The 26556-nt window shown below is 41.8% G+C and overlaps 1 pseudogene; it reads left to right on the top strand.

The window, feature by feature from the left end:
- The first annotated feature begins 370 nt into the window (after positions 1-370).
- LOC148024408 (ras-related protein RABA1f pseudogene) lies at positions 371-2208 on the top strand (annotated as a pseudogene).
- The last annotated feature ends 24348 nt before the right edge of the window (positions 2209-26556 follow it).

Below are 26556 nucleotides of genomic sequence, written 5' to 3'. Positions count from 1 at the left end.
AGGTTGGGGAAAATTCTATATATGATTGCAAAGGGAAGCCTCTACAACTTCGGGAGCAATTGAATACTCCCCATTCGTATAGTGCAAGCGCCCAGTTGTGTAGGTAGTCCATCTTGGCCAACCTCCTTTCACGCTTCACACGCAACGAGTTCAGTCTCGAGTCCAAGTCCAACATTGGTGTGGAGTTCGCCACACAAAGCACAAGCATTTTGATTCTCATCTGCCAAAATAGCTAGAACTTTATCATGCTCCTCAAGATTTACAGTCGCATCTTCAGAAAGGAAAGAAGGCACCCTCTGGTAGAATTGCATGAGCTTCTGAAAGCTGGCCTCTGTCATCCCCAAGCAGTGAGGTACCAGGAAGTCTTGAGATGCCTGCAAAGGAAAGAGCATTATCATCACGTGAGACAATATCACAACCGGATGGTGAATCACTGCTTAGAGATGGAAGGCCTGTGGGGCAGAGTTATCCTGATGCCAACATGGAGGATAAGATGGAGATCTGGAATTCTCATAAACTGAAGAAGGCTTCCCAATTTTCTGATGGATCCCTCTGCAAAGGAGTGGGGACATTCTGAACTTCTCGTGTGTAGAGCCTTCTTAACAGGAGGGCAAAGGTGCAGAAATCCATTGAAATGGCAAAGGCTTCCAGATTTGTTTCAAAACCAGCAAGAGGGTCTGAATACAAATATTGTCTTTGAAAAGGCAGCTGGGAAAGTGAAAAAAAAAAAGCACAACCTACTGGAGTTTTGAAGGCTTCCAAATACTGGTCACACAAAGGAGGATGTAGGCTCACCACAGGTGCTTTTCTCTGTTGTGAGCCAGACAGAAACAGCCAAGTTTCCTGTGTCTTTTCCATCTGAGCTCAGGTAACTTGGCCGAGCCCTTGCAACACCCAGGTTTGTCTCGCAGCATCCATGTCGACTCAAAGGTGCTCAAGGCTCAGATTTGGGACACGGCTGGCCAGGAAAGGTATAGAGCAATTACAAGTGCATATTATTGTGGTGCAGTTGGTGCACTTTTAGTTTATGATATTACAAGGCATATTACTTTTGGAAACGTTGAGAGGTGGCTGGAAGAACTAAGGGATCACACTGACTAGAACATAGTGGTAATGCTTGTTGGAAACAAGTCAGATCTTCGGCACCTGAGAGCTGTGTCCACAGATGATGGCCAAGCATTCTCAGAAAGAGAGAATTTGTACTTCATGGAAACATCTGCTTTGGAGTCAATAAATGTAGAGAATGCTTTTACTCAGATACTTACACAAATCTATAGGGTTGTGAGCAAGAAGGCTGTTGATGTGGGAGAGGATCCTGCTCCTGGTCCTAGGCAAGGTGAACCTATTAGTGTTCACAGTAATGATGCCACGGCAACAAAGAAAGTTGGGTGTTGTTCAACGTAGGAAGTTTATCACCTGTATTATTGGCCATCATTTTTGTTTTCTTACTGGAGTGGGACATATGGCAAAGAAATTTTATGCCTTACCCTGTGTATTGATAGTTTACAAAGGAGGATCAGTGCTTCTGTATCACGCTTCACTAGCTTGGCCAAGTATATGTTTGAGGTTGAAATGCCTGGAGGATTGGTTTTACCTTTTCCAGTTATACATTCTAGAGCCTGCTACAGCATTGGAAAGAGTCCAATGAGCTTTAACTTCACAGAAGCAATACGAAGACATTATCCCACAACTTTTTTTGGAAATGTCAAGAGGGCTACATAGTTCAAGTTTCTGAAAACTCAAAACTCCTTGAAGGAGGACTGGTTTTAATGCAATGGGCTTGTGATGAAACAGACTGAAAAGAAATTGTGAGCTCCTCACAAGAATGATTTGTACCAGCCTGATCAGTTGCACCAGAAAGTGGCAAGGAGGTTATCTTGCACGTTCCAAGTTTGACTCTTGCATCTGTTGATACACTAGTGTCCATGCTTGTGAAGCTTGAACAAAATCCTGCATCTGTGTTAACCAGCTCTTCCTCATTTAACAGTGCATTCAACACTTCACTCCGACTAGGGAGTGTTAGAGGCATAACCTTAGGGATTATTTATCACTTTAGTTTGAGCCTTAGGGCGTAAGGGATATGAAGGGGTGTCAGTTGTACCTTTTTTTGAATGGAAGAGTCATGAACCTTTTGGGTATGTAACTATTCGTGGAAGGAAGAGAGAATCAGAATGCGCTGCTGTAGAAGACAGTTCTGTTTTGGCAATGAAAGGATGTTACCTGATTTTGCCTGTGTATATCTGATTCTCTATACTGTATTCTGAATTATCTGATTCCATTGATAAGGTTAATGGTGATGAATAGTGAATATTGAAAAGCGTACCGTGATCAGAATGTGTATCCGAGAAGTCAGATTATCAACATTCAGAATCAGATTTTGATTATCTGTTATGGAGGTTTTGTATCTGTTTGGTATATTAAGGGTGGAAATTGGCCCTTAACACTTGGCAATCCTGCCAGGGGGTCGAACCTGGAATCTCCGGTTGCAGATTGTGAGAGCAACCTAGTGATCAAAATCATCTTCATGCTTCTTCTTCAGCCTCACCAACCCGTCGGTAGCACCTTATTGGCCCCATTAGGACCATCATCCCAATAGCTTCATACCCCGTCAACCAGCCCGTGTTTATCCCAGCACAGTGGATCCTTGCGAACCTATGCTTGTTAATCAACTTTGTTATTTTCTCAAGCCCGGTGACTAGAATGAATTAGATACCCACAGTTTCTGAATTATTGAAGACGGGCAAGAATGGGTACTTGGCTTGAAGAATATCAACATTGGACAACGGAAGAGGAAGAATTCGAAGAGTTTGCACAAACCTTGCTTCAGGAGTTCAGACATTGGAAAATAGAGCAAGAGGAAATCGAAATCTATAATCAGGTATTTCTGAAAACCAAGTTTCCTAATTTACCTGGGGAAGTTATCAGGAAAATTAAGGGGCAGGTCTGGAAAGCAAAGTTCAAACATTTCAAATTGTTCCCAAAGGAGCCCTTTGAAGCTGCCTGGCAGACATTTTGGGGAAACCACTGCTTGTGTAGATTTCAGCACTCTTATGATCTGACAAATGCACCCAGAAAATGCAAAGGACCTTGGTCTAAGGCCTATGGTTGTGTGTGTCATTGATGTGAGTACTGCTTGCCTTGGGACTAACAGCAAATAGGGCTAATGACAGAACAGATGTATAGTGCATGTCTGCTGAAAAGTACAGGGGTGAGGGTTTTGGTACTTACTATACCAGATTACAGGCCAAGCTAGAACAGGAAGAAAAACAGAAACAGAAGGCACATCAGAGGTCCAATAGTGGCAGTCAGGTAGATACTCTGGATCTCAGATATCTTAGTGATCAGGAAGCCCAGACTGAGGAGGCAGGACCAAGTCAGAGATCAGGAAATGCAGAGGATTCTCAGCAACATGTTGTTCAGGCAGTACGAATCACACCAAGATCAGAAGAAAGAGACAAAAACAGATTCCTGGGTGCATTGACACTAACTCAGATTCATAAATAGACAAGGAGGAAGCTGAAATTTAAAACATTGTCTAAACCAGTGATCAAGAAACAAACTGCAGCAACAGTAATACTAGGACCAATGGCACAACCTCTAAATCCAGCAAATCTCAGAGTCAAATTTGCCACATTCAAGGGTGAATCCAAGAAGGAAGACCCTGATGCCCATGTAGCTCAATTTAGCACAAAATGGGAGGCAAGTGGACTAGGAGTATTGTATGGGGATGATGTGAAGAAGCAACAGTTTGCTACCACACTGGAGGGTAAGGCCATGAACTGGTTCATACAGTATGGTGCAGCACATTTTCCTGACACACAAGCTTTGCAGACAGCTTTTCTGTCAAGATTCAAGAGGTGGAAGACTCCAACTGATATCCTGAAAAAACTGAAAACAATGAAACAAAAGAGGCTCCTGGTGGAGGATTATGCACAGCAATTCCTGGACTTGAACGGGAGGCTGGCACCAGAAGAGAGACTTACTAATGAAATGTTAGGGGAATATTTCTGTAATGGTTTGAGAGACACTCTCAGAACTGCAGTAGCAAGTACAAACATCCCTAGGGGAGCAGGAGGCTTCAATGAATTGGTGACAGCTGCCAGAAGAGCAGAGAAAAGATTGGGAAGTGTTAAATACAAAAAGAAGAAGAAACAAGATAGTGATTCAGACTCAGATACAGAGTCAGATTCAGATTCAGAGACTGACTCAGACACAGATTCAGAAGATGAGGATTCAGACTCAGATTCAGAGGGTTCTGATACTGAGGACAGGAAGACTAAAAGCAGGAAAAAGAAGAGGAAGCACAAACATAAAGGCAGGAGCGAAACAAGGAAGGATAAGAATGGTAATGGTAAGTCCAAAGCCAAGGTGCAAAATTTGAGCAAGCAGATTGCTGCAACATTGAAGAGTATGGGAATCTCTACTTTCACTAAAAAGGAGAGACCCTATTGCAACACTTGTCAGAAACAGGGACATACAGATGCAAACTGTTGGTATAATCCTAATAACAGGTCAAATCCTGGACCATCAGCACAGAGAGCTAATGGACCAGCTGCCAATGATGTGGAACCAGACAGGAACAGAGGAGGGGAAGGCCCCAGAAGATTTCAAGGAATGAACAATTGGGTGCCACCCAACCAGCAAGGACCTAAAGATCCATGTACCTACTGTGATCAAACAGGACACAGGCAAGGTCCAAATTGCCCTCTGTGGTGCAAGCATAGGGAAGAAAGGGGGATACCCATTATCAGATACAATAATCAGAGACAGCCTGCACAAGTGCAGCAGAATAGACCTGCACAGGCCAATGTTGTGATTGTGGAAGAGTCAAAGCAAAGTTCTGAAGATAGGTGGCAAGAGAATCAAAAAACTAGGCATGGTTTATTTCAGAATCATTGTGATTTTCTAACTATATGTAGATGGAAGGTGTTCCTGAAAAGGCAGCACCATTTTTTGTAGTCACCAGATCAGGGGCACAGTATGTTGCTGACCCTGTTGTCTCTCATAAGGAGATGAAAAACCCTCATTTTTGGGATACACAGAAACAAGTCAGACAGGAATGTCTGAATCTGATTCAGAAAAAGCAGAAAAATGAGAGTATTGATTTGAAAGGTCAGAAGACAGGCAAGCAGATGGATATTCAGGAGGAGATTCTGCAACAGGAAGCCAAGGAGGCTCAGATAACATCAGAAGTCCTGAAGAATACCACAGTCACTATGGATCAGATATTGAGTCTAGTGCGTGAATTTAAAAGACGGGTGCTTAAAAGCCTTGCTGAGGAGGATGACCAGGCTGATGAGCCTGATGTATGTCAAGTTGAAGCTGAGGATGTGGACTATAAAGTTCCTAAAATCACTGTGACTTATCAGAATCAGGAAATACAGGGAGCACTTTTGGATGGAGGGTCAGGTGTGAATATTTTACCTGAGTTCCTGTATACAAAGCTTAATCTCCCTGAATTGGAAGAAGCTCCATTTCAATTGAAGATGGCTGATCAGAGAAGGATCCAACCTCTTGGAATACTCAGGAATCAACAAATCACAATTTCAGGTTTGACCTTTCCTGTAAATTTTGTAGTGCTCAAGATGGATGAAGGGGATAGTCCCTATCCAATTCTGTTGGGAAGGCCTTGGTTCAAGCAAGCTAAAGTGAAACAGGATTGGGGTGCTGCAAGGGTAACAATCAAGAAGGGAAAGAAGAAAGTTCATCTGAATATGGTACCTAGTGTTGTTTTGGCAAAAGACACTAGAGCTTTGTATGCACAGGGTATAAACATGGTTGGAGAAGTAGAGGATGATGAAGATGATGCTTTTCTCAAAGTGAATGAATCAATTGTACCTGTGTTTGACATTGATGTTGTCAGAATTTTGGAAAACTTGAAGGAACAAAGGAAATCTACAGTTTCTGAAAAACAGGTTCAAATTAAACAGGAAGCCCCTGAAGCGGAGGAAGTTTTGAATAAACAACTGTCTGAGGAGGAAGAGAAGATGCATATTCAGCAGATCTTACAGGCAGAGAAATCTTTTGAGGAACAAATGGCCAAAATAGCTAGAGTACAAGAAGACGACCTACAGGATCTGAATCTGGGTTCTGAACAAGAGCCTAAGATGGTAAAAGTCAGTATCCATGCACAGGGACAGTTTAAAACAGATTTAGGAAAATTACTCAAGGAGTTCAAGGATATTTTTGCCTGGACTTATACTGATATGAAGGGTGTAGATCCAAGCTTTTGTATGCACAGGATTAATTTGAAAAAGGATGCTGTTCCTTTTATCTCCCAAAGGTACAGGATGAATCCTAATTATGCCAAAGCTGTCAAGGAGGAACTGGACAAGTTATTGAAAGTGGGGTTTATCTATCCTGTGGAGAAAGTTACTTGGTTGTCACCAATAGTTGTGGTACCTAAGAAGAATGGCAAACTCAGGATCTGTGTTGATTACAGGAAACTCAATGCAGCAAGTGTAACAGATCCATTTCCTTTACCATTTCAGGACACATTGCTGGATGCTATTGCAGGACATCAGATGTATAGTTTTCTGGATGGTTTTAGTGGCTACAATCAGATACTTATGGCTGTGGAAGATAGGGAGAAAACAACATTTGTGACAGAATGGGGTGTTTATGCAAGTAATCTCATGGTCTTTGGGTTGAAGAATGCTCCTCCCACATTTCAGAAATGGGATCAGGAGGTCTTTGCTCCATATTTGACAACTTTTATGAGGGTATTTTTGGATGACTTTAGTGTTTTTGGAAAGATAGAAGATCATTTGAAACATCTCAGATTGTGCTTTGAAAGATGCAGAATGGCCAGGTTGAGCCTGAATCCTGCCAAATGTGCATTTGCAGTTAAAAGGGGTATTTTACTGGGCCATATCATTTCAGAAGAAGGAATGCAGGTGAATCCTAAAAAGGTGGCAGCAATTCAGAAGGCTAAAGCACCAACTAATCTGAAGGAGTTAAGCAGATTTGTGGGACAGATTAAGTGGCATAGTAGGTTTCTGAAATACTTGTCTCATGTCTGTGTTCCATTAACTAAGCTAGCAAAGAAGGATGTTCAGTTTGTTTGGTCAAAAGAACAGGAGAAAGCATTCAGATTACTCAAAAAGATGTTACAGGTGGCTCCTATTATGCAACCTCCTGATTGGAGTCTACCATTCCATGTCTTTGGAGATGCTTCTGATATAGCTGTAGGAGCAGTGCTCATGTAGGAGAAACAGAAAGGTTGGTTTAGACCAGTCTATTATGCCTCCAAAGTGATGACAAGAGCAGAGAGAAATTATTCTGTGGAGACTGAAAGAGAATGTTTGGGTGTAATATTTGCATTAAGAAAATTCAGACACTATCTTTTGGGTAATCCTATTGTTATTCATGTGGATCACCAAGCCCTCATTTATTTGGTGAACAATCCTGAACCAATTGGTAGATTGGCAAGATGGATTTTGCTGCTACAGGAGTTTGATTATACTATTGTTCATAGGCCAGGCAGAGAACATCTGGTTGCTGATTATTTGAGCAGGTTGGAGACAGGAGAACCTCCAGAGGGAATTTCAGATGATTTACCTGATGCTGATCTGTTTTAGATTCAGGCAACTGGATCAGAGGACTGGTATGATCAAATGTTGAATTATCTTACAGAGGGAGTGTTTCCTAAAGGGATGACATCAGATTATAGAAGGAAGATGGTACTTAGAAGCAGCACTTTTTCTGTCATTGGAGGGTATCTTTATAAGAAGGGAGTGGATCAGATTCTCAGAAGATGTGTTCCTAATAGTCAGCAAACTGTAGTGTTGGCTAAGGCACATACAGGAGATGCTGGAGGACATTTCTCAGGTGAAATAACCAGCAGAAAAATATTTCAGAGTGGTCTATGGTGGCCTACAGTTATTAAGGATTCACATTTGTTAGCCAAGACTTGTGAGAAGTGTCAGAGGGATGGTTACCCTAAAAACAAGGATAGGATGATTCAAAACCCTGTCTTGCCATTAGGCCCATTTGAGAAGTGGGGTTTGGATTTCATGGGTCCATTTAAGCCAGCTGCACAAAACACAGGAAACAGGTATATTTTGGTTGCAACAGATTACTGTACTAAATGGGTGGAAGCTGTGGCTCTGAAGGATAACAAGGCCAGGAGTGTAGCCTCCTTCTTGTACAACAATATTATGACAAGATTTGGGTGTCCCATTGAACTGGTTTCAGATCAGGGAGTTCATTTCCTGAATAAGGTGATTAGAGTACTGACTGAAACTCATATGATTAGTCACAAGATGTCTTCTGTATATCATCCACAGGCAAATGGGTTAGCTGAAAGTACCAATAAGATCTTGATCAAGATCTTGAAGAGGACAGTTGCAGAAAATAGGAAGGATTGGGATCTGAAACTCAATTCAGCACTTTGGGCTTTCAGAACAGCTTTTAAAGTCAGTACAGGGCTTACACCATTCAGATTGGTTTATGGAAAGGAAGCTGTAGTGCCAATGGAGTTCATTGTGCCATCTTTGAGAGTGGCTGTGCAACACAGATTGACACAGGATGAGTCATTGCAACATAGATTAAACCAGTTATTGACTTTGGATGAAGATAGGTTTCATAGTGCTTATGTGGCAACAGTGATTCAGAATAGGAGGTCAGCATGGTTGGACCAATATCTGAAGAAGAAAAAATTGAAGGAAGGGGATTTAGTTCTGATGTACAATTCCAAATTGGGCAAGCATCCTAGTAAGCTTAAACTCAGATATGTGGGACCTTATGTTATTTTTCAAGATATTGGTCAGGGCACCTTTATTTTATCCGATTTAGAGGAAACTCTGCTTAAAAAACCTGTTAATGGTTTCTGTTAATGGTTTCCGGTTGAAGAAATTCTTGCCTAGTGTGTTTCACGACACTAGAGATGTGCAATGTGACTTGGTGGGAGCGATCTCATGTTCTAATTTTGAAGGGCAGTATTATTATTCTATTGTTGAAACCGACTGGGGTGACAAGGGCATTATAAGGAGAATAAGAAATGATGGCAAACGTCAAGTCTTCACACGTGCTGAGGTGGGTTTTCAAAAGTTTGGCACATGCAAACGGCTGTTCGAACTTGAGCCTACTCGCACACAAAGGATTCATTCGCTACTCCTGGAGCTTGATGTTCTCCTGGAGGTTTTCTGTGTCGTTCTGCTGTGCGTTCTGCTATACTTCTACTTCGTTCTCAGTGCTTGTTTGCGAGTTCTTTTATTTCCAAATCTTCCCGCTATGAGGAGAAAATTCAGTTCACCAGAGAAGATGGCGGATGAGCCAGTCCGGCATTCTGCTCGTGGTAAGGAGAAATTACCACAGGCTGATGCAAATGACTCCGATGCTAGCGAGGAAGATCTTACCAATTATGAAATGAAACCACATGCCGCGAGAGATTTGGCCTTGAATTTGATGTATCCTTTACAGGATTTTCAGATTCAGATGAATATTGAGCAGGAAGATAATGTTTTATGGCTGGAGCAGATGAAGCTAACTGAGTATGCTAGATTGCCATGGGAGAAGTATGAACAGAACATTTATGCACCCACTCAGTTGGCCTATTTGCAGTCAGCTGATGTACCTTCCTGTCATAAGGAAGTGACCCCTGAGTTTTTAGCCAAAGTTTTTAAGTTGCCTATGGAAGGAGAAACAGAATGGAGCAAAGCATCAGATGAGCAAATGGTTGCTGAGTTTGGAGCTGCAGAAGGAAGCAGGAACTATTATGTAATCAAAAAGGTTAAGAGTAAAAATAGAAGAATTCAACTAACATGGTTCATGGAGAGGATCTTACTTCTGGTGAAATTGGACCACATGAGCAAAGATACATTTGGTTTACTGGTAGCTGCAGAATCAGGCATTATGTTCAATTGGGCACATATCATGTACAACAGATTAGTTATGGAAGTACATGGTATAGACAAAAGAAAGCAATCTAGTACTAGCAAAATTCCAGCCATTCTGGGAATGATTTTTGAGGGGACCAAAGTGGATTCTTTTCAGTTAGCATTGTCATGTTCTGGTTTGGGTAAAAATAGAAAGGCGGGGGGTAGTAGAAGAACTTCTATCTCTACTTCTGTGCCTGATGAGTCAGAACCACCAACCAAGAAGATAAAGACAGAGACAGCAGTTGAAAGTCAGAAGCATGATCAGAAAATAGAATCTGTGGATCAGGGGAGTGAAGCTCAGATTCAGACTGAAGAAACAGGTGAATGGGGGACAGATTTGAAAAGTCAGTTTGCAGAAAAGACCTATTAGCAGGCAAGGCCAAGTACAGGGGATTCCTGTGAAGAAAATATCAATCAGATTGGGCAAAAAGCAGAAGCTCAGATTCAGACTGAAGAAACAGGTGAATGGGGGACAGATTTGAAAAGTCAGTTGCAGAAAAGACCTATTAGTAGGCAAGGCCAAGTACAGGGGATTCATGTGAAGAAAATATCAATCAGATTGGGCAAAAAGCAGAAAGAGGAGCAAAATGTACAGCCTGAAACTAACTTAGTGAAGAAATCAGATGTTTTGATGGGGAAACAGAAAATTGAAGACTTGGACATTTCACTAAACGTGGATAAGAAGGATCGGGAGAATTTGACAGCTTCATTGGCTATTAAATCACTACAGGAACTTATTGTGTTCATTGAAAAACAGCAAGTTCATATTCACAACTTGAATCAGACTGTTCAGATGTTGAAGGATTCAAATACCGCATTGGTGTCTATGATGCAGGATGAAAGAGCCAAAACTGTGAACTTTGATGTGTTGTCACAAAAAGTTGAAGAATTAGGAGAGTTTTTCAAAAGTCAGATTATTGAAAAAGAAGAGACCATTGTAATGATGAACAGGGAGCTGTCAGAAGCAGAAATCAAAGCAAATACAGTGAGGGAATGGATAAAAGATCTGAAGTTAACCTTTGATAATGAGCTTACTGAATTGTCAAAAGAAAACACAAGGTTAATGGGAGAATGTGGTGTGTTGAAGGACAGACTAAAGGTGTTGGAGGATGTGGAGAATCAATTAAAAGGTTCAGTTGATTCAGATGAAGTTGATGTAGATGCAGTATTCTTGACAGGAAATGATTTGAATCATTTGGTCAATGAAGTATTGGAAAATGGAGATATGGTTTGGAACTCTATACAGAAAAAGATGGAAGGGGTAATGCAGAAACCTTATAGCATGATTCAGATTAAGGATGAGTCAGAAACAGAAGCTAATCTGAATATGTTAAATAAGGAATTGTTGAGTACAGTGGAAATGCAAAAACATACCCTGACAATTCAAAAATTGGATTCAGAAACTTTGGAAGAACAGATTAAAGCTTTGAAAGTTCAGAGAGGAAAGGCAGATTTGTTTCAGAATAAATCTGAAGAGGCAGAAAGTAGTCAATCTGACTATGAAGACAAAAATCCTGCATCTGTGTTAACCAGCATTCTAATAACCAGCATTTGTGTTAACCAGCTCTTCCTCATTTAACAGTGCATTCAACACTTCACTCCGACTAGGGAGTGTTAGAGGCATAACCTTAGGGATTATTTATCACTTTAGTTTGAGCCTTAGGGCGTAAGGGATATGAAGGGGTGTCAGTTGTACCTTTTTTTGAATGGAAGAGTCATGAACCTTTTGGGTATGTAACTATTCATGGAAGGAAGAGAGAATCGGAATGCGCTGCTGTAGAAGACAGTTCTGCTTTGGCAATGAAAGGATGTTACCTGATTTTTCCTATGTATATCTGATTCTCTGTACTGTATTCTGAATTATCTGATTCCATTGATAAGGTTAATGGTGATGAATAGTGAATATTGAAAAGTGTATCGCGATCAGAATGTGTATCCGAGAAGTCAGATTATCAACATTCAGAATCAGATTTTGATTATCTGTTATGGAGGTTTTGTATCTGTTTGGTATATTAAGGGTGGAAATTGGCCCTTAATAGGGAGTCTCATAAGGATTTGCAATGTGCACTGTGGTAGGATTTGCAGTGTGCAGTGCATTGTAGGGTAAGGGATCTCTTTACCAAGCAGTGTTGCATCAGCTTTGATGATATGCAAAAAGGGAAGCAATGTTACATCAGCTTTGAAGATGGCCGGTTTGGCAAGCAGAGAGGCTAACTGAAGCTACTCCTGGACTGTCAGCAAATAAGACACATGCTCAAGCTCAGCATGTAGATGTTGTGTAGCCAGTAAAAGTTCAAGATTATCTTGAGCTTCAATAACTTGAACAACAACTACTATTGCTGCTCTGGTTCCTATTGTTTCTATGGTGCCAACATCATAGTTGGGATCGATTGTATATGGTGGATGACAACCCATGTATGAGGGGATTCTGAGCATGATATAGAGGACAAATACAGCATATTGAGACAGAAGACCATATGCAGAATTTGGGATTTTGTGCAAATTACTAGTATTTGTAATGAAATTGATTGCTTGACCTGAACATGTCCAGAACTCAACAATAGAGAATTGGCTCAATGCTGATATGGGGATATGGATGCTTGACTTCCATCAAAAGATCAGGTATGTGGGCAAGATTGAACATACTAATGTGATGAACAAGGCATGATATATGTGGATCACACTACACACCAGACGACATATGATTGCATGCAATTGTGTAGGCTTGGAATCCTAGTGTGCTATCCTACACGTATCACAACAAGCATCCCTGTAGTCAACCTTAGACTAGCTCATTTGACATGTTGACAATGACAGTGTTAGACATGGGAGTGCATGATAGGTGTTTTGATGCTAATTGATCTATGGATGTGGTATACCTATGCCTCAGAGATTATATCATAATTGCAAAGGATATTGACACATTGACTTTTTTTTGGCAATGACACTTATGGTGGCACTCATATGCTCACGCTGACATTGAGATGTCTATGAACTTGTCTATGTTGGCAATTATGTGCCCCTATTTGGCAATGATGCTTATGTGGTCATGAGATGATCATGTTTGACAAGGTTATGCTCTTATTGGCAATGCATTGGGCCATGGTGGCAATGGTTTGGATCATATTAGCAGCGACTTTCAACCTACAATGATTTATAGGACAACTTCCAACTCATAGGTCTCCCAAAGGTCCTCATTCAGTTTGATAAGTTGGTTAGACCCTACAGGATATCGACTGTTCGAAATAGGCCTCTCAAAGTTAAAAACAGGGCGTTGGACTACACAGTTCAGCCACGCATTTCTTATTACAAAATTTTCTATATAAGACCTGTTATTACATACCTATGCTCTTTGCATAGAGGGGATCGATATCTTCGACTAGAGCTTGAAAGCTCCCCGATCAGAGCTCCCATTGGAGAGTTACAACCACTTTTGTATGCAGTGACCCTGTGGGACAGGCAGTAGTCCTACACAATCAGCCCACAAAAGTCTATTACAGCAAAGCCTTCTTGTGTGAGTGAGTGCAGGCCCCATAGCTCAATTCAAAGAGGGCATTCCCCCCTTCGATCTGAACTAAAAATCTCCCATTCCACCCTACGGTTTGGGAGATAAGCTCAATTTTGTGCTTAGAGGTACTGTGGGGCAGGCAGCAATCCTACACAGTCAGCCCACAAAAAGTGATTACAGAAAAGTCCTGATCATTTACTGTCAGAGATATTTTTACATAGCCTCGTAGAAGGATAGAGGGCTTTAATTTGAATCAAAAACTTTGGCAATCGGAGCTTCCTAGCTCAAGATATTGTCATTTCTGTAACAAGGGGTCTAGTGGACTGCACTTGGGATGGCAGGCCACAAGGGTAAAGCAAAGGCCCGGGAGGATTTCCAGCATAAATTAAGGGACTCCGTGCCTCAATGAACGATCCTAGCTCATCCCAGGAGGATCGTGAAGATATGTTTGAAGAGGGTGCCCCCGAGATGGACCACTTATCTATGCTCAACCAAACTCTATGCCAACATGAGACCCGTCATGCTGAACGACATCGAGAGATGGAACAACGCCATAGGGAGATGGAAACCCGCCAAGATCACCGTCATTCCGAGATGATGGCCAAGATGGACTTAGTGATCGAGTGCATGGGCGTCCTCATCCCCTCCATGGCACCCTCCTTGGCTCAGCCCAAGGAGCATGTCCCTCCCCGTGAGGCCAACTCCCCTCCTACCTTGGAGACCGGGCGTAACCCACAAGGTTTTGGTGGCACCCATGGCCTTCCCCATAGCACCTATGAGCTGGGTGAGTCCCCTATGCGACATGATGAACCCATTCTCCCATCAGCCGTGAAGAACCCTTCTAGCCTATCCTTGGGACAGCAGCTCTCCCATAGTGGAAGCTATATGCAAGGGCAAAATGCAAATTTTGGGCAGCATAGTATGCAGGGTGCACATGGGCAGCATGCACATGGCAGTTTTGGGCAGCAAGGACCCAATGTTTACTTTGGTTTGCATGTATTGCATGGGCACCATGGAAATTTTGGGCAGCAAGGCCCCAATGCAGGTGCACATGGGCAGCATGGGAATTTTGGGCAGCAAGGCCCTAACAATCAATTTGGCCCACATATAATGCATGGGCAGCATGGCACCCATGGACATTTTGGTCAGCAAGGCATGTATGGGCATTCTCATGGACATTATGAGTACCATGACCATTGGCATGGGTTCGATGTGCAAAGGCAAGTGCATGCACCTACTTATAGTCAACATGCATATGATGAGTGTGAATATTTTGAGCAGCATGCATCTGATGACTATATATGTTCTTATGAACTACATACTGGTCACATACATGGACAACCATCTAGACAGCATTATGTACATGATAACATCATGCAAATGTATATGAGTATGTACATGGGGAGCAACATCATTAACTGCAATGGAGTGCTCGATATCATCAGCCACTTGATTATTACTATAAGCAACATGCGCATCCTTATGCGCCACATGATACTTCTCAAGAACGATTCCATGATGAGAGCATCTCACTGCCACAGGCTCATGAGCAGATGCCCCATCAGCCCAAGGCCCTTACCTTTGAATGCCCAGTAATAGCCACACATGTGAAACTCATGGACATGAAATGCCTAGGGATTGATGCATTGAATGCTGTATTGATTGCAGCCTCATCTGCTCCAGTCCGATTTGACCTAGTGGTTCCCAATGAGTTTATGAATAAGTCAATGCATGCTATTGTATGGGTCGGTAAAGATCTTGTGCCACCATCAGTGCTTCATGATGACACCATGAATTACTTCTATGATACAGTGAATGCATTGGATAACAATTATCCTTTTGACCCTGGTGGCAGTATGGTGACCCATGCTTGTATGGATGACCCTTGCGATCTTGATGCTTATTATGGAGGTTATCCATTTGATCTCGGGGAATGGAATGGTCTTGGAAAAGACCTATGCTGATCAGCATTTCACTAGTGCAGTTCTTTCCCTACTCCAAGGATGTAATTTTGATTGAGCAGTAGCTAAATTTGCCCCAGTCTGAAATGCAGACAGAACAATTTTTACACTGCATTAATGACAGTCAAACGTCACCTATATGGCCTGAAAGTACACTTCATGAGCTTCATTTTGACATGTCACACGCCTCAATCGGAGCTGTCCGTAGGAAGTTATGACCAGTTTTCTCCAACAGGCCTGTTCTGGATAGCATGCTATCCACTATTTGTCAGCCCCTAATTGTCAAGAATTGGAGGCCAAACTCATATGCTATCAACTTGCACATGTCATATACATCATATACACAATTCTATGCTCCAATTCCACATGAGATTATACTTCACCATACCCATATTCTCCTTTGTAATGCTGAGTAGAGTAGTACTCTGCAACCCCCCCCTTTTTTTCGCTGAGCTATAGGTCCTCTTTTTGTTTTTGAGGGCAAAAACCTTCGCGGTTGGGATGGAATGTAAAAGAGTGGAGATAGATGGCTAGGACACGGATTAGCATGGGAATACCCAGTTATACTGACAGGGTATATAAGGTGTTGAGAGACCCAATTAGGGCATCAGTTTTCAATAATCAAGTCTCTCTTTTATCCTTCCTTCTAGCTTTCATGGCTTCCCTTCTCTTTCTCTCTCTTCTGCTAGTCTTTCTCTCTCTTCTTCTCTCATTTTCTTCCTCTTTCTCTCTCCTCTCTGCAGTCTCTCCCTTCTCTCCTTCTCTCTCCTAGGTCTCCTTCATTACACAAAAAGAGGTTCCGTCCAAGTTTCACCAAATCTGTCTAGCACAAGACTCAAACAAAACCCATTAACCACACCCGCACTAAATAGACACATGGCCCTCTTGGCCTAATAAAACATGACATTTCACTACAGAATGACTAGCCTCTTGGCCTAATGAGATAATCCACAAAACAACGATTCAGCAGCATATTGCTAGAACAAACCCTTGGTCCCAATATAACTCCATTGAAGCATAAGACCACTAAGGATAAGGGCTCCTCAAGTCCTACACTAAATGCATTAGTTTATTGACCAACCCCTTTGTATAAATAGCAAGGGGTGTCCAACAAATATGACAATAAATGATTCTATGCATCCATGATAGAATAGGAAGGTGCTCAATTGCTACCTGACTCATAACCCAAACTAGCCATCGACAACCAAAATAGGACATGTCAGCAAAAAGACCCCAAAGTAGTCTTGGGCTAATGTTACAAGGTAATTGTAAGAGCTCCCCCTAACCACAACTAAAAAAGACATCTTCAATAAAAGCATAATTAGCCAAGGAATCCGCAAGGCGATTCCACTATCATGGAACTAGCTCATAAGTCACCATCTCAAAAATATGCAACATATCCAAGGAGACTGCACAATGGTACATCCATAGGATGGGATTGTCAAGAATCGCATGGTGGGGGGACTTGCTTGAGCTACTGCGCCAAACACACACTATATACACAAGAGGAATCTCACTCAAGAACACAAGAAGAGAGATGGAGGATAAAACGTTTTCTTGTTGGTTTTTTCTTCTTCTTGCACACACTATACAATGTACACAAAGTATAGATAAGATACAACATAAAGGAAAGTGGCCTACTAAGTCAAACAGTGCATAACCGACTACATTAATCGACTGGCGCTATGTCTTTGCCAGCTGTAGGTAGGTATAACAAACTAAATATAATAAGTGATAAGTTAGTAGCCATGTGAGTATCATAATGACCACCAATGTGCTAAGTGTAGACGTGCGGACCCATCTAGCCAGGTGATCCATCATCAATGTCCACACATGTTAAGCTTGCCATCTCAACACTCCCCCTCAAGCTCAACTCTATCTCTGTAACTCCAAGCTTTAGAACTTTCGAAGCTTCTCTGCACCCAATGCCTTTGGAAAAATGTCAGCTATCTAATCCTGTGTGCTGACATATACCAAGTCAATCTCTCCTGCAAGTACCTTCTCTCTCACAAAGTGATAGTGCACCTCAATGTGTTTTGTCCTAGCATGGAACACTGGATTCCTAGCTAGCTGTATGCTGCTCATGTTGTCATAATGAATGACAACTAGACCATCTCCCTGCACGTCCAAATCACCTAATAACTTTTGCAGCCATACCACCTCACATGCTACCATAGCAACACCTCTATACTCAGCCTCTGTACTCGATAAAGAAATTGTAGATTGCTTTTTGCTACTCCATGTAATTGCTACACTACCAAGGGAAAACATGAATCCACTTGTAGATCTTCTGTCTGACATGCTACCAGCCCAATCTGCATCTGTGTATCCAAAGACCTGTACGTCCTTACCTACCTCATAAAAAATTCCATAATGTAAAGTGGACTTCACATGCCTCAATATATGTCTAACTGCATCCAAATGAGGCTTTCTAGGCATCTACATAAACTAACTGACAAGGCCAACAGCATAGCTCAAGTCTGGCCTTGTGATAGTCATGCAAATCAAACTCCCTACTATCCTCCTAAACATAGTAGGGTCTTCTATCTCATCTCCAACATCAGCACTCAACTTCACATTTTGCTCCAATGGTACTGAAAGAGGCTTACATATTGTCATACCATACTTGGATAACATATCCAAGCCATATTACCTTTGGGACATCCATATACCACATCACATCTGATCACCTCAATACCAAGAAAGTATCTCAGCTCACCCAAATCTTTCATCTCAAACTTCTTCTTCAAGAAGTCCTTAACTTCAGCAATCCCATTGTCACTGTCACCTGTAATAATCAAGTCATCCACATAGATGACTATGATGACCAACCTTGCATCTCCCTTTCTCACATAAAGTGAGTGATCAGCATCAGAAATACAAAATCCAATATTGACAAGATACTCTCCAATCTTGTCAGACCATGCTCTAGGTGCTTGCTTCAGCCCATAGAGCGCCTTCTTTAACCTGCACACATATGTGGGATGCTCTAAATCCTCATAACCTGCTGGCTACTCCATATACACTTCTTCTTGCAATTCACCATGCAAGAAGGCATTCTTAACATCCATTTGCTGCAAACTCCAACCTTTGGCTACTGCCAAGGCAATCACACACTTAACAGTTGCCATCCTAGCAACTAGACTGAATGTCTCTTCATAATCTATGCCACATGTTTGAGCATAGCCTTTTGCAACCAGCCCAGCTTTATATCTGCTAATTGAACCATCTACATTATACTTGACTTTGTAAACCCACTTACAGCTAATAGCTTTCTTACCCTTAGGTAAGGGTACCAAATCCCAAGTCTTATTGGCTTCTAATGCAGCCATCTTCTCATCCATTGCTGCATCCCAATGAGCATGACCAACAGCATCCTCAAAACAAGTGGGCTCAACATCCTCAACTAGTTTCACCATATAAGCATAATGGTGAGCTGCATAACCTTCAAAACCAAATCTTTTAACAAGGTATCTGACCTTGCTAGATCTGCGTACCACTGGATCACTCAATGGAGCCTTTACATTACTATGAGCTCTCTGTACACCTGGTGTCCTGATGGAAGGAATACCAAGCTCATCATCCAAACTCTCTGAACCACTGGAATCTCCGTCAAATCCCAAATGACTGGTAAATGCATCATTACCATCCAGTACTTTCTTATTTCCTTTGTCCTTCCCTGTAGCACTTATAGATCCACCTGAAGATGTGGGGCTACTTCTTAGTCTCTTAGACTAAGGGCTCACTATAGGTGTAGTACCAGATGATGTTTCTGATCCACTAAGACTCTGTGATTCTTATTTATCTTTCTGCACAAAGCTGCCCTCATCATTATCATCATCCAAAACATCACCAGCAGGTGTATACCAACTTTCCATCTCATCAAAGATAACATCCTTGCTCATTCTGAACTCACTTGTGACAGGGTTATAACAATGATACCCTTTCTGCTCTAAAGAGTATCCAATAAAAACACATTTTTCAGCCTTTGGATCAAGCTTCTTCTGTAGCTCATCTAACACATGAACGTATGCAACACAGCCAAATACCTTCAAGTGTGATATATCAGGCTTCTTGCCAGCAAAGAATTCTTCAAGAGTCATCCCATGAACTACAGCTGTGGGAGTTCTGTTCATAATGTAGACAGCAGTATGGACAGCCTCAGACCAAAAATGTTTGGGCATATTCTTTTCAGCCATTAATGCCCATGCAACTTCTGCAATATGCATGTTTTTTCTTTCTGCAACACCATTTTGTTGTGGGTATACCTGCAAGTAAATTGCCTCTTTATCCCATGAGTCCTCAAGAAGCCACTGAACTCATTAGAGAGGTACTCTTCCCCTCCATCTGATCTCCAACACTTTACTTTTAAGCCTGTTTCTGTTTCAACAGCTGCCTTAAAAGGTTTAAAGTGCTCAAACACATCACTTTTTTTCTTCATAAAGTATACCCATAACTTCCTTGAACAATCATCAATAAATGTGACAAAGTATTTGCTGCCACCAAGAGATACATTCTGTGTAGACCCCCAAACATCTGTATGCACTACATCAAGTATTTTTCTACTCACTTCTCTGTCATGCATGAAGGGTTGTCTTGCCTGCTCACCAAACTGGCATGCTTCACAAACTTCATGCAAATCTGCAACTCTTTTAGAAGGCAATCCTATAACCAATCCTCTGGACTGCATTAATTTCAGCCTTTGCACATTTGCGTGTCCAATATGTTTATGCCATATTTCAATATCTGTAACTACTCCTTTTCCTTTAGCATACATAGCAGCATCCATTGCAGGAATTCCAGTATCTAAAGTGAACATTCGGCCAACTCTACTTCCTTTTGCGACCAACCTGCACTTATCATTAAAGTCTTCTACAAAACAACCCTTTGCATTGAATCAGACCTGCAACCCCTGCTCTATCATTTGGCCAATAGATACTAGATTCTTTGTAATTAATAGCACATGTAATACATCTGTCAGACTCTTTGTCTGGCCATCATACAAGGACAAGGGAACCTTTCCAATGTGTGAAATTGGGTGGCATGAATCATCACCCGTCTGCACATAACCTGGGTTTTGTAAATCTTGCATCTCTCCAAACCATTCAACATGACTGGTCATATGATTAGATGCACCTGAATCGACATACCATACATCATCATGTGTCCCCTTTCCTTTAACAGTATTCATCATATGCTGCATAACAAACAGATGCTCATTTTTGTCTTCATTCTGTCATGAAGACAATGCATAGTTTCCTTTTTCTGCAATTTACCACTGCGAATATCATCCTTCTTTTTGCATAGCAATGGGCTGCAATATGTCTTGTTTTGCTACAATATTGGCAAACAATAATAGAATTTCCAGAACCTCTATTCTACCATCCACCTCTTCCTCTAGAGCTCCCCCTGCCTCTCAAGTTTCCTTTGCCTCCAGAAACCTACATTTCACCAAACTGTTGATTGAACCTATTTTGCTTGTTATCGCCAACACGTCCCATACCACGGCCTCTCAAAGAGGATCTACCATATCCCCTTCTTGAACTCAAGTAAAATGCTTGGACCTGTTCACCATTTCTTTCAGACGAATCACCCTGTATATTGATCTCTTCAATAATTATGAGAGAGATCAGGTCATCAAAATCTGGAAATGGCTTCCGTACATATACCAAAGTAACAAATGATTTCCATGCCTTCTCATTGTTAAGGCCACTCAGAGTGGATAAAACCAAATCATCATCATTCGGCATCGCATCAATTGCTGCTAAAGTATCTGCAATGCTCCTCACCTTCAACACATACTCATTGACAAACATTTTTCCTTTCTTTAAGGCATTCAACTCTTGCTTGAGTTGAATCTTTCGTGCCTTTGTATTTACTGAAAACATGCTCTCAAAAATTGTCCAAGATGCATGTGAAGTTTCTGCATTCCTTATATGTCCTAGCATAGTATTATCAATGACTGCAGATAGCCCATTTTATCTTTCGCATTCCACTCTTTCCATGCTTTTAATTCATCTGTAATTTGAGGGATACTCAGCTCTGGCTCCTTTTCTTCACCTGAGACAAACTCATAAAGGCCCTTTCCGATGAGGAAGTTCGTCACACGGAACTTCCATGAAGGGTAGTTGTTCTTGTCGAGCTTCTCAATAATGGGATTTTCACTGTTCTCTGCCATTATCACAAGCAAGGATATAGCACAACAAGCTAGTTTTCTGCAATCTTTCACAACACGTGCACAACACTACACCAAGTAACCTTTTTCACTGATTGCTTAACAGTACGTGTAATCTGCAACCTGTTTGTAGATAAACCTTATGTTTGCTTCCTGCAAACACCTCAAAAATTACAGATTTGCAATCTGTAACCTGCGCACCCACTTTCGGTCAATACAACCGAAATCACAGCGTACCCTGAAACTGCTATCCGCAACCTTACGGCTCTAAAATGAGGCCTAAAACGGCCTCAGATGCCCAAAATAACTGCGGGAAAGCCCTAAAGGGATAATTTGCAAAACATATAGTGATCTGCTTGCACACCAAATCTCACAGCAATTTGAGATTTTTGCTCAACCGCGCTTCCGGTGCCTCCACAGGCACTATCCAAGAGAGAGAGTGTGGAAGAATAGGAGAGCTTCTTACCTATTGCTTGCTTGCTCGAACCTTACTTCTTCTCCTTCACTTCAGCCTTCGAAATCAGCCTCTCTCAGTGGCACGGCTCTGATACCATGTCAAGAATCGCATGGTGGGGGGAGTTGCTTGAGCTGCTACGCCAAACACACACTATATACACAAGAGAAAGCTCACTCAAGAACACAAGAAGAGAGATAGAGGCTAAAACGTTTTCCTGCTGGTTTTTTCTTCTTCTTCCACACACTATACAATGTACACAAACTATGGATAAGATACAACATAAAGGAAAGTGGCCTACCAAGTCAAACAGTGCATAACCGACTATACTAATCGACTGATGCTATGTCTTTTCCAGTTGTAGGTAGGTGTAACAAACTAAATATAATAAGTGATAAGTCAGTGGCCATGTGAGTATCATAATGACCACCAACGTGCTAAGTGTAGACATGCGGACCCATCTAGTCAGGTGGTCCATCATCAATGTCCGCACGTGTTGAGCTTGCCATCTCAACAGGGATCCCGTACACTAGTCCCATTCAAGTAGTTGATCACTAATTATGAGTTACCTTTCACTAATAATTGGCAAATACCACCACATTGGGATATATTCAATCCCATAATCAAGGCCTTGTATTCTGTTATATTATTAGTAAAAGAGTATCCTAAATATACTCCCATTTTCATAACAACCCTACGTTGGGGACATGACCACAAGGACACTTGCATGTTTAGCAAACCCTCTAGAAACTCCATCAAAATACAACATATAGACCCAGTCTTCATTGATAGGCCACGCCATACTACTAATCAACTCACTTGTACTTATGATAATCAAAGTTGAGTCGAGATAGAGGTGTACAAAGTTGAGAGAGAGAGAGACAGGGAAACTCCATTTTCTTGAGCCTTCAGGCTCTCAAGGTCATTCCTTCATGTTCCACACACTAAACTAAAAGCACACACCAATACAAAGATAAAGTGACCTAGTGTAAGTGTAGACTAGACAGACTAACTCTAGTCAAGTCACTAACTGACTACTAACCCGACTTATTTAATGTAGTCACATGTAGACAGCTGCACACTCTAGCTGTCATAGATGTCGGTCATAGATAAAGACACACTGACGGTGAGCTTGATTTCTAACACTCCCCCTCAAGCTCAAAAACAAAACTCAAATCATCTGCATCACTCCAAGTAGCTGTCTAAAGTGAAGGAACTTATCTTTACCAAGTGATTTGGTAAAGATGTCTACTACCTGGTCTTCAGTCTTCACATGCTCCAAGTCAATCTGATCTGCTAAAACCATTTCCCTGATGAAATGGTAGTGAACCTCAATGTGTTTTGATCTTACATTATAAACAGGATTGCTTGCTAACATAACACTGCTCAAATTGTCACAGTACAGCTTGACTTTGCTGTCCAAGTATACTCCCAAGTCATTCAGCAACTTCTGTAACCACTTAGCTTCACAGGCCGCTAAGGCCGCACCACGATATTCTGCTTCCGTATTAGACAATGCAACTATAGGCTGCTTCTTACTCTGCCAAACTGATCATGCTACTACCCAATCCGAATGCATAGCCGTTGGTTGACCTCCTATCATACGTGCAACCAGCCCAGCCAGCATCAGTGTACCCCATCAAGTCAAGGGGTTTCCTATATGCATAAAATAGCCCATGATCTATGGTACTCTTTACATATCTCAGAATTCTCCTGACTGCATCCAAGTGTGGTTTGCGAGGCTTCTGCATGAACTGACTGATCAGCCCCATAGCATAACTCAAGTCAGGTCTAGTGATCGTGAGATAGATCAAGCTGCCTACCATCTGTCTGTACATAGTAACATTCTCAATCTCTGTCCCAACATCAATCTGCAGCTTGACATTCTGCTCCAAAGGTGTATCCATAGGCTTGCAATCAGCCATACCATATTTCTGTAACATGTCATGAGCATACTGCTTCTATAGCAGCCATATGCCTTGAGGTGTAGAGACAACTTCAATCCCCAAAAAATATTTCAGCTCTCCAAGGTCCTTGACCTTAAACTCAGCCTGTAAACATGTCTTTATTTCAGCAATCCCATTTTCATCATCTCTTGTAATGATTAAGTCATTAACATAGACAACTAGGAAAACATAGCCACTATCTGTCTTCTTTACAAACAGACTATGATCAGCATCACCCAATCGGAAACCATGTTGCTGCAAATAACTGCTTATGCGAGCATTCCATGCTCTGGGTGCCTGTTTCAGCCCATATAGTGCCTTTTTTAGCCGACATACATGTGCTGGAAATTCTTGATGTACATAGCCTTCAGGCTATTCCATGTAAACCTCTTCCTGTAACTCTCCATTGAGAAATGCATTCTTTACATCCATCTGCCATAGTTTCGAGTCTCTAGCTGCTGCCAAAGCAATCACAGTTCTAACTGTAGCCATCTTTGCTACAGGGCTGAAAGTCTCCTCATAATCAAGACCATACTGCTGCGCATACCCTTTTGCAACCAGCCTGGCCTTATATCTTTCCAATGATCCATCTGATTTACATTTTACCTTATACACCCACTTGCATCCAATAGGTGTTTTTCCCTCAGGCAACTGTACCAAATCCCATGTACCATTTTCAGCCAAAGCTAAATATTCCTCATCCATAGCAGCACGCCAATTCTCATCTGCCAACTGCCTCATCAAACTTACTTGGTCCTCTAAAACCTGTTACTTTCGTCATATAAGCATAATGACGGGCTGAATATCCAGTGTAAGTATACATGTCAACAGGTCGTCTGACCCTCTCTGATCTCTTGAGCTGTGGCTCACTGTGAGCTTGCCTCTCATGAGGCGGCACATAACGGCTCTGCCTAGCACCTGGCGTCATAACAGACGGAATCCCCAATTCACTGTCTAAGCTGTCACTGCTAGATGAATCATAACCTGCAATGAGTGGACCTGTTACATCTTCAAAAACCTTTTCTTTTCCCTTATCTGTTCTCCCCCTCGCTGACATATCCATGTCAGTGGATGCAGTAGTGCGACTCCGTAATCGTCCTGTCCAAGGACTCACTGTAGATGATACATCACCTGTCTGACCACTCATGGAAGTACTCTCTACACGAGTATTTTCAACATGACTCATACTGGGTGAGCCATCAGTAGGCACTGCAATAGGATTCCCATACCAGGATGCTAACTCATCAAATACCACATCTCTGCTTATGAGTATCTCATGCGTAGAAGGTACATAACACTTATAAGCTTTCCGTTCCTGTGCATATCCTATAAACACACTTTTCACTGCCTTAGGATCCAATTTCTTCCTCTTCTCATCCGGTATATGCACATATGCAATGCTGCCAAATACTTTCAAGTGTGAAATATCAGGTTTATGACCATACAGCAGTTCATACGGAGTGACATCATGAATCCCTGCTGTAGGGGTTCGATTCAGCACATAGACAGTAGTCACCACTGCTTCAGCCCAATAACCATTTGGCAGACATTTTTCATTCAGCATAGCTCTAGCTGACTCCATCAAAACCCTGTTTTCCCTCTCTGCAACACCGTTTTGCTGCAGTGTATAACTACATGTGAGCTATCTTCTGATCCCATATTTAGCAAGATACCTATCAAAGTAATTTGAGACATATTCACCTCCTCCATCTGATCTCAAGCATGATATGTAACAGCCCAATTCATTTTCAGTATGTTACTTGAAGTCTTCGAATGCATCAAACACATCATCCTTATGCTTCAAAATATAAAGCCAAGTGTACCTGCTGAAATCATCAATAAATGAGACATAATACCGTGCACCGCCAAAAGAAGCATTATGTGAAGGATCCCAGACATCAGAGTGCACCAACTATAAAGGCCTAGTGCTGTTTTTTACATGTCTCATGAAAGGAAACCGTGCCTGCTTCCCAAACTGACACGCAGGGCATACATGACCAAAATCATTATACTTGAATTTAGATAATCCAAGTACTACTTCTTTCTGCTGCATAGATTTCAGCTTTTGTACATTGACATGTCCAATCTGCTTGTGCCAAATCTCTACATCCCGAATGGCACTCTCATCATGAGCAAACATGGCTACCTTGAGTCCCGGAATGGTCGCATCCAATGTAAACATCTTGCCATCCCTTTTGCCCTTGGCAATTAACTTGCAGCCATTTCCATACTCCTCAATGAAACACCCATCTTTGTTGAACCTCACTTGCAAATTCTGCTCTGCCATTTGACCCACAAACAACGGATTCTTTGTTATGGTTGATACATGTAATACATCATGCAGGCCTTTCTTCTTGCCATTAGGCATCATAAGAGGAACAATCCCTTTATGCTTTATGTCATGTTGGGTGTCATCCTCAGTACATACATGACCATGTGTACCTGCAACCATCTCATCAAACCACTCTCCATGTGGTGTCATGTGGTTTGACGCTCCAGAGTCAATGTACAATCTGTCATCTCTATCATGTCTCGATGCATTTTTAGATACATGCTGCATGGCAAAGAGTCTATCAACTGGCTCATCATGAGCACTACTGGAAGATGCATAGTGCCCATACTGTCTGCCCT

The sequence above is a fragment of the Lygodium microphyllum genome, chromosome 15, assembly GCF_053477565.2.
Source record: "Lygodium microphyllum isolate KBCC chromosome 15, Lygodium_microphyllum_v1.1.10, whole genome shotgun sequence".
NCBI classification, from domain to species: domain Eukaryota; kingdom Viridiplantae; phylum Streptophyta; class Polypodiopsida; order Schizaeales; family Lygodiaceae; genus Lygodium; species Lygodium microphyllum.
This window is presented reverse-complemented; position numbering and strand designations above follow the sequence as displayed.